This window comes from Bufo gargarizans, chromosome 4, assembly GCF_014858855.1.
Source record: "Bufo gargarizans isolate SCDJY-AF-19 chromosome 4, ASM1485885v1, whole genome shotgun sequence".
NCBI lineage: Eukaryota > Metazoa > Chordata > Amphibia > Anura > Bufonidae > Bufo > Bufo gargarizans.
Window position 1 is genome coordinate 107894567 of NC_058083.1, and position 12985 is coordinate 107907551.

The 12985-nt window shown below is 46.3% G+C and overlaps 1 protein-coding gene across 1 annotated transcript in view; it reads left to right on the forward strand.

Annotated features, from left to right (window-relative positions):
• Positions 1 to 4290: 4290 nt before the first annotated feature.
• The window catches only part of LOC122934166 (ephexin-1-like), a 196005-nt gene continuing 187310 nt past the window's right edge, over positions 4291 to 12985 (forward strand). The window contains exon 1 of the mRNA XM_044289423.1: positions 4291 to 4462. The gene's annotated coding sequence lies outside the window, so the exon portion shown is untranslated. The remainder of the gene's footprint in view (positions 4463 to 12985) is intronic.

The following is a 12985-nucleotide window of genomic DNA, read 5'->3' on the forward strand; positions in this document are numbered from 1 at the left end:
GCATGAGGCCTAATTCTGTGAAACAAGGCATTATTTGTGTGGATGCTAACTACCTCAAGGCAAATATTTTAAGTAAATTTCCAGTTTGTTTAATAGCTGACTGTCACGGATGTAGTAGGGGAGAACACCAAAAGACAATCAAGAAGGAAGGGGAAAGACACTAGGCCTCACCGCTAGGGAAGGAAAAGGGTCACCACCTATAAAACCCTGCTCCTGGCCCTAACTCCTATCCGTATGGCACCTCTCAATGGTAGAGATACCCATACACGGGAACCTAGAAAACCCTGGTGACCCTCAGATGCCCTAAAGATAATGAGAGGGCAGAGACCACCCATTCCCTCCCTGGTGAAGGAACTAGCGTCTCACTAAAGCCTAGTAAACAACCGGGGGGTGGGAATACAAAACACAACAAGCGGAACACATAACTTCAGAGGACGAACGATGAATAGGACTTCAACACGAACCACACTTCCAAGACCAAATGAAGCTATCCCAAGCAAGGAGTGATGGGAAAAGTCAGACTAATTAGGGCGAGGTAAAGGTCACATGATCCACACCTGAACAGGAGGTGTGGACATACCAGCAACACACAGACAAAGTGAAACCAAAAGAGGCTGTCAGATCACAAATGCGTAGATAATCTTTCAGACCTTCTGAGACCTGTCACAGATGTGACAGTACCCCCCTTCTATGGGTAACCTCCGGGCATCCTTATGGCATCCTTATGGACGCAGCTTAAAGTATAATTTGCATGACTCCCTGAACCGGATGAAATTGTCACTACCCCCGGAGTTAACTACAGGGGAGGGAGGGGGGGCCCACTGGCCACCAATGAGTTAACTACAGTGGGGGAGGGGGCGGGCCGGCCACACTGGCCACCAATGAGTTAAAAACAGGTGGGGGGGGCTGCCCCCTGCTGCCTGGCAGCACCTGCCAGGCAGCAGGGGGCAGTCATGTACACAGTTTTTTAGTATATTCTAACCTGAAGCGTCCCCATCACCATGGGAACGCCTCTGTGTTAGAATATACTGTCGGATCTGAGTTTCACGATCACGATCTAACTCATATCAGACAGTATATTCTAACATAGAGGCGTTCCCATGGTGATGGGGACGCTTCAAGTTAAAATATACCATCGGATTGGAGAAAACTCCGATGGTATAAAAGGGACTCCTGACTTTACATTAAAAATCGGAAAATGCACCGTTTTGCAGCCGAGACCGTTATCCGTGTATCCTGTCCGTCAAAAAAATATGACCTGTCCTATTTTTTTGACGGACAACGGTTCACGGACCCATTAAAGTCTATGGGTCCGTGAAAGAACACGGATGCACACAAGATTGGCATCCGTGTCCGTGATTCGTGAAAACTCATATCCGACAGTATATTCTAACACAGAGGCGTTCCCATAGTGATGGGGACGCTTCAGGTTAGAATATACTAAAAGAACTGTGTAAATGACTGCCCCCTGCTGCCTGGCAGGTGCTGCCAGGCAGCAGGGGGCAGACCCCCCCTCCCCCCTGTAGTTAACACATTGGTGGCCAGTGCGGCCGCCCCCCCCACTCCCTCCCCTGTAGTTAACTCATTGGTAGCCAGTGGGCCCCCCTCCTCCCTCCCCTGTAGTTAGCTCGTTGGTGGCCAGCCCCCCCCCTCCCCTGTAGTTAACTCATTTGTGGCCAGTGGGCCCCCCCTCCCTCTCCTGTAGTTAACTCGTTGGTGGCCCGTGGGCCCTCTCCCCTCCCTCCCCCTCCTAATTAAAATCTCCCCCCCTATCATTGGTGGCAGTGGAGAGTACCGATCGGAGTCCCAGTTTAATCGCTGGGGCTCCGATCGGTAACCATGGCAACCGGGACGCTACTGCAGTCCCGGTTGCCAAGGTTACTTAGCAATTTGTAGAAGCATCATACTTACCTGCGAGCAGCGATGTCTGTGTCCGGCCGGGAGCTCCTCCTACTGGTAAGTGACAGGTCTGTGCGGTGCATTGCCTAATGATCTGTCACTTACCAGTAGGAGGAGCGCCCGGCCGGTCCGATCCGATGGTATAAAAGGGACTCCTGACTTTACATTAAAAGTCAATGGGAGACGGATCCGTTTGCAATTGCACCATATTGTGTCAACGTCAAACGGATCCGTCCCCGTTGACTTGCATTGTAATTCAGGACGGATCCGTTTGGCTCTGCACGGCCAGGCGGACACCAAAACAACTTTTTTTTCATGTCCGTGGATCCTCCAAAAATCAAGGAAGACCCACGGACGAAAAAACGGTCACGGATCACGGACCTACGGACCCCGTTTTTGCAGACCGTGAAAAAATACTGTCATGTGCATGAGGCCAAAGTGAAACCAAAAGAGGCTGTCAGATCACTAATGCGTAGATAATCTTTCAGACCTTCTGAGACCTTTCACAGATGTGACACTGACTCTCTCCTTATTCATCCCTAACCTTCATTGCACCTTACGGTGCTGGCGTCACGAATACCAGGGACCCTGCCTCCATGGCACCTTAAACTCACAACACCAAGGGCACCTCAATCACCATCTGGCTGGAGTCCCTGGACAACTGTTGCTGTCCTTCCATTCACTGCATGTTTGCCCAGAGAGCTCTGCTAACTGGGAGTAAAACTACTACTACCCCCATTGGCCAACCAACACTCACATATTGCCCCTGCGTCCCGGTCGCTGCATAAGTACACACAACAGCATAAATTACAGTGCAAGTTAACCCTTTAATGTGCAATAAAGTAGTGAGTTTTAGGTTTTGTATAGTAGCAATAGGGGCAACATATCCACAAGCTTCTATAGTCCAAAGCACCCATGCTCCATGGCACTACATAGGCTCTACACAGAAACTTTAAATAAAATAATAGCATGTAGATAAGCTGGGTCACGTGCTGCTTGAGATACGTCACCGCTGAGGCCAGTCATTGGCTGAAGTGGCTACCATGACGTTGTCTATGTGAAAGTTAACAGCCAGGGACTAGAAGTCCAGTGAAGAGAGTCAGGGAGCAGGAGAGCATGGATTTCTCCACTACACAGCTGGCTGAGGGAGTGTTATAAAACAAAAACCCGGGCAACCTCTTTAAAGCCCAAAGGAGCTGCACCCTTAAACAGCACCTGTCACAGGGCATATCCTGATAACCAGGCTTATTGCCTGATAGTTGATCCTGCTGATTAAGTTGATAAAACTACAACTTATATTCTTTCTGGAAATTAGTGCTTCAGTACACCAAGAGGGGTAGCCAGTACTGAAGTCTGACGAGCTGAGGTGAACAAGAGGCTAGGCTCCACCCTTTGGTGCACTGAAGTCTCCATTTGCATAAAGAATAGAAGTCTTTCTTTCTTTCCCCTTGGGAATGCTGCTAACAATTTGCACCAGATGGTATCAATTTAATTAGCAGGATCAACCCTACCAGAGAGCCGCCCTTATTTTATAGGGTTGATCCTGCAGATTCTTGTTCTTCAAGGGGTTAAATTATCGAAAGAATATGTGGCTAATTGTGTGCACATATATGCACACACTCACATTGGTGGTGATCTATCAAAACTGGTGCAAAGAAAAAAAAATTGCAGTTGCCCATTGCAAACAATCATATGCATGGGTTATTCACATAGGTCAAGTCACGATTTTTGCAAAAAGATGAAAAAATCTTAAAACGTGACTGCAACATAAGAATAGAGCCTTGAAAGGGTTCCCCATTTTGGAGAACCCCTACTTCTTATAAGGATCACCCCAGTAATCAGCTTTAATCTGTGGGAAATCTTGGCAGTAAGTGTTAAATTCTCCTGCAGCGCCTCCGCAGGGGAAATTGAGGACTACACCGTGCCTATTCAAAACAATGGGTTGTATGTGTAATGACGGGCACAGCCTGCATCAAGAGAAGGTATCTGCTCTCCACTCGGCAGGATCTTGTAGAGGACATTCCTCTGTTCCCTCAATATTCCCCACTAGGGTGGCTTTATAAACTGGACAACCCCTTTTAAGAAAGCCTTTATTCCTGGTGGGTTCCCAAGGCTCTACTTTTCCTTTGCAATAGGTTTGTGTGTAGAAACCATGTAATATGCTGTAAATAACATAATACTATAGTCCCCCTATGTCTTTGTATGTATTCACAGGTGCGATAAATTCCAGATTGTATGTGATTTTTCCTATGGCTATAGTGCTTGGTTAGATGTGTGTTTGTTTGGGTGACTGTTTAGATCTGCATATGAGATACTTACTACAAGCGCTGGGAGTGGCTGTGTAAATAGCACTAAAGAATGTCACATTCCCTTTGGTGAATTACAGGGAGCGGTTTGTTTCTAATGTCACCTTTAGCCACTTGTACTGTCTCTTTAATTTGGCATTTCCCTGTACACAGAAAGTGCGCACAGATACCTGGAGACCTTTGGTACTGCTGGAGAGCACAATACCATCATACAGAGCCGGTGCACAGGAGAGACCACAGCCAGCACACTGGACAAGGTACTGTACTTACATTATACATAGTCTTCCCAAACTGCCCCCAGGTCCAGGCAGTCACCACTATGACAGCTGACCATGTTATGTTCACTCCAGGACCCTGATCATGCTGTTACAGGTGGACACCTGTGAAGGCATTGTCATGGTGTTATTATTGGGCACTGCTATGGGGGATATCATTGTCTTTAGCTCATGACTGGACAGTGCAGTCATACAAGGCAGCGGGGATGTAGCTAGGGAAAGGTTGGAGGGACATGTGGGGAACGCAAGTTGGACGAGGAGGGTGGGGGCACGACAGGCCACTCTGACCTGGCCAAGGTGTTTACATACAAGGTTAGGACGGTGATCTAAATCTCTGTTATTACTCTATCATGTTTTATAGTTTTATATTGTCCTTCTGTACCCCAGTGGGGTGATACTTTTGCTGTGAGTTGTGTGCAGGGTGATGTTTCATAATCGAACTGGATACTGCAATAGGGTTTCATAATGTAACCGGCTATTGTTATAGGATCTTATAATGTAACCTGATATTGGTATAGGATCCTATAATGTAACCGGCTATTGTTATAGGATCCTATAATGTAACTGCCCATTGCTATAGGATCTTATAATGTAACTGGCTATTGTTTCTAGGATCTTATAATGTAACTGGTTATTGTTATAGGATCTTATAATGTAACTGGCCATTGTTATAGGATCTTATAATGTAACTGGCCATTGTTATAGGATCTTATAATGTAACTGGCTATTGTTATAGGATCCTATAATGTAACCGGCTATTGTTATAACCTGCTATAATGTAACCGGCTATTGTTATAGGATCTTATAATGTAACTGGCTATTGTTATAGGATCCTATAATGTAACCGGCTATTGTTATAGGATCCTATAATGTAACCTGCTATTGTTATAACCTGCTATAATGTAACCGGCTATTGTTATAGGATCTTATAATGTAACTGGCTATTGTTATAGGATCCTATAATGTAACCGGCTATTGTTATAGGATCCTATAATGTAACCTGCTATTGTTATAACCTGCTATAATGTAACCGGCTATTGTTATAGGATCTTATAATGTAACTGGCTATTGTTATAGGATCCTATAATGTAACCTGCTATTGTTATAGGATCCTATAATGTAACCGGCTATTGTTATAGGATCCTATAATGTAACCGGCTATTGTTATAGGATCTTATAATGTAACTGGCTATTGTTATAGGATCCTATAATGTAACCTGCTATTGTTATAGGATCCTATAATGTAACCTGCTATTGTTATAACCTGCTATAATGTAACCGGCTATTGTTATAGGATCTTATAATAGAACTGGCTATTGTTATATGATCTTATAATGTAACCATAACCGGCTATTGTTATAGGATCTTATAATGTAACCGGCTATTGTTATAGGATCTTATAATGTAACTTGTTATTGTTATAGGATCTTATAATGTAACCGGCTATTGTTATAGGATCTTATAATATAACCTGCTATTGTTATAGGATCTTATAATGTAACTGGTTATTGTTATAGGATCTTATAATGTAACCGGCTATTGTTATAGGATCTTATAATGTAACCTGCTATTGTTATAGGATCCTATAATGTTACTGGTTATTGTTATAGGATCTTATAATGTAGCCTGCTATTGTTATAGGATCTTATAATGTAACTGGTTATTGTTATAGCATCTTATAATGCAACCTGCCATTGTTATAGGATTTTATACTGCCTTTTTATAACTTTGTACCACGGTGGGGTTTGATTGCGGAATTGGGTACATTAATGGTGGTTTACAGTGTAATTGAATACTGTGTTTGGATCCAATAATTACTGGGTATTGTTGTAGGACTTTATAATGTAACTGGCTATTGCTGTTGGGTTTGGTGAATCAAAGACTGGTTACTAAATTGAGGCACATTAATATAAGTTTGTACTGTAAGGTGTTTTGAATAGGCAATGCAGCGGGGTATCACGACTATAACTGAATACTGTGATAATGTAACTGGATACAATGACATATACTATGAGTACTGATTGTCGAATAACAGACCAAGAAGGAGCTGTTGGGATCCAATGAAACTTTCTGTGTGTGAATGTAATGATATATATAAGTGATTACTATATTAGAGCAAAAGGATAAGTTTATTAGGGAAAATTCAAATTGAAAGGAGGCTCTAGTACCCTGTTGGGCGCCTCTAGCCAGGATTTAAGATGAGATATGGTTGGGCATGGAGGTATATAAGTTCTGTATGGTATTCTACGGCACATTTGCTGCCGCTCTGCTCATCTGCTCCCCCACTTCCAGGTCCTGAAAGTTTGGACACCCTGGTGTCACCACCCACCCATCCAACGGGCCCAGCTGCCCGAATAGCACCGCTTCTTCATCAAATGCTGTAGCCTGCTACTTGCCAGCGTTCTGCTCCTTCTTGCAGGCTAGGCCTGCTCTACCACAATCTTCACCAGCCAATGGCTGGTCACCTTGGATTACTTAAAGGGGTTTGACATTTGTCATGTAGAGAAAGTTAATACAAGGCACTTACTAATGTATTGTGATTGTCCATATTGCCTCGTTTACTGGCTTTATTCATTTTTCTATCACCTTATACAATGCTCATTTCCATGGTTATGACCACCCTGCAATCCAGCAGTGGTGGTCGTACTTGCACACTATAGGAAAAGGCGTTGGTCTCTCTGGTCGCCGAGACCTCAGGACTTTGCATAGGCTGGCGTTTTTTTCCTATAGTGTAAGTCCCATAACATTGCAATTGCATGGGGGCCATAGTCATTAATAATATAACATACTTATGGGGGCCATAACAATGCAGACCGGCGATGTAGTGCGGTCTTCATTATTCGGATAAGAGGCTGGGCCAGCCAAATTGGCCACTCGATACTCAACTGCAGGCATGGCTGTGCCCCAAATACCCCACAATCACGCTGTGTGGTTGTACCCTCACATTCCCTGTCATGTTAGGGCTCTTTCACACCTGCGTTATTGTCTTCCGGCATAGAGTTCCGTCGTCGGGGCTCTATGCCGGAAGAATCCTGATCAGTTTTATCCTAATGCATTCTGAATGGAGAGAAATCCGTTCAGGATGCATCAGGATGTCTTCAGTTCAGGACCGGAACGTTTTTTGGCCGGAGAAAATACTGCAGCATGCTGCGCTTTTTGCGCCGGCCAAAAATCCTGAACACTTGCCGCAAGGCCGGATCCGGAATTAATGCCCATTGAAAGGCATTAATCCGGATCCGGCCTTAAGCTAAACGTCGTTTCGGCGTATTGCCGGATCCGACGTTTAGCTTTTTCTGAATGGTTACCATGGCTGCCGGGACGCTAAAGTCCTGGCAGCCATGGTAAAGTGTAGTGGGGAGCGGGGGAGCAGTATACTTACCGTCCGTGCGGCTCCCGGGGCGCTCCAGAGTGACGTCAGGGCGCCCCATGCGCATGGATGACGTGATCGCATGGCACGTCATCCATGCGCATGGGGCGCTCTGACGTCATTCTGGAGCGCCCGGGAGCCGCACGGACTGTAAGTATACTGCTCCCCCGCTCCCCACTACTACTATGGCAACCAGGACTTTAATAGCGTCCTGGCTGCCATAGTAACACTGAACGCATTTTGAAGACGGATCCGTCTTCAAATGCTTTCAGTTCACTTGCGTTTTTCCGGATCCGGCGTGTAATTCCGGCAAGTGGAGTACACGCCAGATCCGGACAACGCAAGTGTGAAAGAGGCCTTAGTTAATAGTCTGATTACTAGTTGTAACAAGTATATTTAGGCAGATCTGCAAGTGCAAGGGGTTGTAGTGTCGGAGTAGTCATTGCAGGAGAGCTGTGTACATTGTACCTGCCATAAATACAGACCAGGGACAATCCTGTGTGCACGTGGTGCAAGGTACCAAAGGCCTTACATGTCCGGTTATATCCACAAGGGAAACAATTACATCATAATTGCTCATGCCCCATATCGTCTATGAGCAGTGTTGTGTGGTACAACGGTGTCATCCAGAAAAAGGGATCCGGTGTTAATTTTTTTTGCATTTTTAAAGGTCTGCGCATGCGCAGACCGGAAAACCGGATCCTTTTTTTTTTACACTTCAATGTTCTGGAATTTAGGACTGAGAAAATACAGCAGCATGCTGCGGTATTTTCTCCTGCCAAATACCGTAAGAGTGACTGAACTGAAGACATCCTGATGCATCCTGGACGGTAGAAACAAAATACCGTATACGAAACCCACAAATTCACTTTATAACCAGTATCTGTGTCATCACAGGGTATGATAATATTAGTTTGTGGCTAAGTATATAGGTTACTGACCCTGCCCAGATTTACCTGTGGGTGTCATTTATAATACAGAGCAGTGCAGGTGAATGACTCATGGTTTGTGAGAATACACTCCTGTAGTCACATGGCCCTGACCAGCTCACACCAATCCGCCTGCATCCTGAATAGGCCGAGACATATTTAATTTGGGTGGATACACGGTAACACAGAGGTGATGACTGCTTGAGATGTAGCAACCTTTTCCACTCTGCTTTTTCCTGATCTACTTAATTTAGTATATCGTTCAATCTGGAAATGTCCACACTGTAGCTTATAATACACATGTATAAGGGTACGGCCACACGACCGGGTGTCTGCCTGCAATATTAGAAACCAAAGCTAGGAGTGAATAGAGGAGAAGTAGCATCTGTCCTTTATAGTCTCTCTTCTGGTATGATCCACTCCTGATTTTGGCTTCCAAAACTGCATGCAGGAACCAGCAGTGTGGCCGTACCCTAATGCCAACTTTAAAGGGGTTGTCTCACTTCAGTAAGTGGCATTTATCATGTAGAGAAAGTTAATACAAGCCACTTACTAATGTATTGTGATTGTCTATATTGCTTCCTTTACTGGTTAGATACATTTTTCCATCACATTATACACTGCTCGTTTCCATGGTTACAGACCACCCTGCACTCCATCAGTGGTGGTCGTTCTTGCACACTATAGGAAATAGAGTCAGTCTCTCTGGCGGCCGGAACCATGGGAGCGCATTTAGGCTTGTGTTTTCTCCTATAGTGTGCAGGGTGGTCGTAACCATGGAAACGAGCAGCGTAAATTGTGATGGGAAAATGAATCCAGCCAGCAAAGGAAGCAATATGGACAATCACAATACATTAGTAAGAGCCTTGTATTAACTTTTTCTACATGATAAATGCCACATACTGAAGTGAGCTTGTGAGTTTCAGTTTTTGTTTTTTACTCCCCACATTCCCAGAGCCATAACTTTTTTTTTTTTCCGTTCACATAGCCTTATGAGGGCTTATTTTTTGCAAGACAAGCTGTACTTTCTAATGGCCCTATTTAATATTGCATATGATGTAGCAGAATGCTGGAAAAAAATCCAAATGGGGTGGAATTGGGAAAAAAATGCAATTCTGACAGGTTTTTTTTACGGCATTCCCTATGCGGTAAAATTGACCTGTTACCTTCATTCTCCAGGTCAGTAGGTTTACCACGATACCACACTTGTATAGTTTTCCATGCGTTTTCATACTGAAAAAAAAAAACGTTGACATTTTTTCTCTCTTTTTCTCGCCATATTCTGACTTCTATAACTTTTTTTGTAGTTATGTGTATGTTGCAGTATGAGGGCTCATTTTTTACAGGGGCAATCAGTATTTTCCAGTGATATCATTTTAAAGTTTGTGCAACATTTTTACATTTTTTGGGGAGGTGAAGTGACAAACAATATTTGTATGTTTTAGTAATAGCTACCGAAGCCTGCTTGAGGCTATTACTATACCATCACATTTGACCACAGCATCTGAAGGGTTAAATGTATGCGATCAGCCATAGGCACTCAACTGCTGCATGGCCGTACCCCCACAACCACGCTGTGTGGTCATAAGCTTATATGCCCTATAACAGGGCTGGCCAACCTGCGGCTCTCCAGCTGGTGTAAAACTACAATTCCCACGATGCTCTGCTGTAGGCTGATAGTTGTAGGCTGTCTGGGCATGCTGGGAGTTGTAGTTTTGCAACAGCTGGAGATCCGCAGGTTGGCCAGCCCTCCCCTATAACATTAGTTAATAGTCTGATTACTAGTTGTAACAAGTATATTTAGGCAGATCTGCAAGAGCAACGGGTTGTAGTGTCAGAGTAGTCATTTCAGGAGAGCTGTGTACATTGTACCAGGGACAATCCTGTGTGCACGTGGTGCAAGGTACCAAAGGCCTTACATGTCCGGTTATATCCACAAGGGAAACAGTTACATCATAATTGCTCATGCCCCATATCGTCACATTAGGCTACTGTCACATGACGGTGGTATTGGTTATCAGCCGTCCGACCTCTATACCTACCCACTCTTTTCCCCCCAAACCCCCGTGTCCTACCTCCACCCATAACCGTCTTCTCACAAGCACACCCCAAAATGACACACGGACACCGAGCTTGGAATAAATCGGCCACAGCAGCCGTCTTTTATTAACATAAACATAACATATAATAAATAACAATTCTCTCCCCCCCCCCCCCCCGAGGGGAGGTCCTTGAAGCCCCCAAACAACCGCAAATACCCCAGTGGGTGAGCCATCTTGCTTCCAGCCGTTGCCCTCCAGCTCAGAAGCACCACTGAATGGCCCCTTTAAAATCCGTCACCACTGGGAGTCCAGCCCCAACCATGGAGCCCTCCCAGCATCCTCCTCTGTGAATCAGACCAACTTCAAGGACCTCCCCCCGCCACAGCCGCCGTGACACCTACACTACCCCACCGGCCACATGACCCTATGCAACCACCCCCCCAATCCCTCAAAATAAATAAAGGGAGGGTGGGCGGGAGCTCTTTTCAGGTTCACCCAAAATGGCCCCCGGTCTCCCCTCAGCTTTCCTATTTAACCCCTTAACCACACCCCTATACTTAAACCACCCAATCATCCCTCATCACACCTTACTCCTCCCATCACCTCTAAAACACCACCTAACCAACTAACTGGGGTCTCCCTAAACCAAACCCCCGTCATGATGCCCTCCCCTAAGGCTGCGCCCCTCAGTCCGGCCATAACTTGACGGTGGTATTGGTTATCAGCCGTCCGACCCCTATACCTACCCACTCTTTTCCCCCTAAACCCCCGTGTCCTACCTCCACCCATAACCCTCTTCTCACAAGCACACCCCAAAATGACACACGGACACCGAGCTTGGAATAAATCGGCCACAGCAGCCGTCTTTTATTAACATAAACATAACATATAATAAATAACAATTCTCTCCCCCCCCCCCCGAGGGGAGGTCCTTGAAGCCCCCAAACAACCGCAGATACCCCAGTGGGTGAGCCATCTTGCTTCCAGCCGTTGCCCTCCAGCTCAGAAGCACCACTGAATGGCCCCTTTAAAATCCGTCACCACTGGGAGTCCAGCCCCAACCATGGAGCCCTCCCAGCATCCTCCTCTGTGAATCAGACCAACTTCAAGGACCTCCCCCCGCCACCAACGCGCAGACTTGACCACCTTAAGCCTGCGCGTTCCTCCACAAACGTAAGGCTATTTCAATCCCCTCCTGGATCGCAAGGCTCCACATATCCAATCCCACCGCATTCAAATGCACACCATCCGCCCGCCAGAACCCCCCAACTCCCTTCTCAAGCTCCAAATGCCGCACCGCCACCGCTCCATTCCTTGCCATGAACCGACCCATAGCCCTATTCACCTTAACACGTGCCCTGTTCACACCCACCACCGACCGTGCCTCCCTCCACACCATCCTAGGAACTATGTCCGACCAAACCGTCACCATCCGCGGGAACAAGGCCCATATCCGCAGCAAATCAAACTTGATACCCTGCAACAGCTCGCGGAACGGCCGCGCCACCAGGTCATTCCCTCCCACATGCAATACCAGAACCTCGGGTGCCCTATCCTGTCTCACAAACCTGTGAATCTCCGGCAACACCCCGGCCCAAACCATACCTCTCCGCCCTAGCCATCTCACCACCGCCACGGACCTCGAGAACCCCAGCTGCTGACCATCCGGCCGAACAGCTGCCCGGACAGCCCCCCAAAAGACATAGGAATGTCCGAGGATCCACACTAGGGCCGGTACTGCATCTGCAACGAAAAACAAAACCCAAGAACAAACAATAATACATTGCCTTCAACACCATCGTCCCATCCTACCTGCCCCCATCCATCCCCTACAAACTGTGCAATCTAATGTAAGACCTAAAACGCCTAGATTCCCATCGCCCAATCCGCTTTATAATCTCGTCACCCAGCCCCCACCTTGCCGCTTCCGTTGCCGCCCCTATCCGAAAAGAATGACTCGAGTACCCCTCAGGCCCCAAACCTAACCGAACCAAACATTTCAAAAAAAAAACGCCGCAAACTGAAAACGCGACAAAAAGGAATCATCCTCATGCACTAACAACGGCAACATCCCGCTCCTCCTGCCGTTCCAATAATCCCGCAAACTCCCCACCGGGCACATGGCGCAATCCGGGACCCCAAACAACACTACTCTCCTCCCTCGCCC